This window comes from Sesamum indicum, linkage group LG5 (assembly GCF_000512975.1).
Source record: "Sesamum indicum cultivar Zhongzhi No. 13 linkage group LG5, S_indicum_v1.0, whole genome shotgun sequence".
NCBI lineage: Eukaryota > Viridiplantae > Streptophyta > Magnoliopsida > Lamiales > Pedaliaceae > Sesamum > Sesamum indicum.
In genome coordinates this window covers 18171105-18172189 of record NC_026149.1, presented here as the reverse complement: position 1 = coordinate 18172189, position 1085 = coordinate 18171105, and positions in this window count along the sequence as shown.

The following is a 1085-nucleotide window of genomic DNA, read 5'->3' as shown; positions in this document are numbered from 1 at the left end:
AAGCTAAACCAGTTTCTCATGCTGACCTATCCATCACTAGCTAGACTTAAAGGAAGAAGCCTTCTGACCATAGCCACTACCTCATGAGCCGGGGTGTTCATGCCCTCAAAGATAAATTTGTTACTCGCTTGATACTCTTCTCCTCAGCAAGACCTTAGTAGTTTAAGTTTATTATAAGTTAGGGTTTTTGTTTCATTTTTAAACAAAATAAATTTATCTAAAATTTCATCCTTATTTTTTATGAGAAATATATAATAATATCTAATATCGTTTGTGATCCCTGGTCAAAACTCTATTAAACTCACAAATATCTGTGTGAACTAAATCAAATATTTCTGAATTCATTTCTACTAACTGCTAGGGTTTTCTAACTTGTTTAGCTTCTACACGAATTTGGCATTTGTGACTTTGTTCAATATTTTGACTAGGAATTAAATTTAAATTGATCACTCGTTTGATTTAATTCAAATTTAATGACCTAACATACTATGCCACAGTGTAGAAGATTCCACATTCAATATAATAGAATCAGAAACATCATTTTTATTATTTTAAACTCGAACTTTGAACAAGTCATCGTCTAAATAACCTTTACCAACAAAATTATCAAATTGTTGAATTACAACTTTATTAAATTTAAAAACTAATTCATATATCTCCCTACACTATTAGACAATTCTCATATATATATATATATATATTGATATAATTTATAATTAAATAAATATTAAATATATTAGTTTCTTTATATGATTTAAATATAAATATGTAACATATAATATATAATATATATAGAATATATAATTAATAAAATTAAAATATATATATATAAATTCAATATTTCAATTTGATTCAATTCAGTGAGTCTGTAATAAAAAAAATCATATTGAACAGTTTAAAGTTATATAAAATATCAATTATCTGAAATAATGCAATTGAAATATATAAAAATATTTTATAGCTGAGATTAATATATGTTCACAATCTGTAGTAAATTTATATATTTATAAATGTTAGTATTACATTGATGTAACTATCATCTTATATTGTTGAACAACATAGGTTAATCGGACCATCAAAATTCA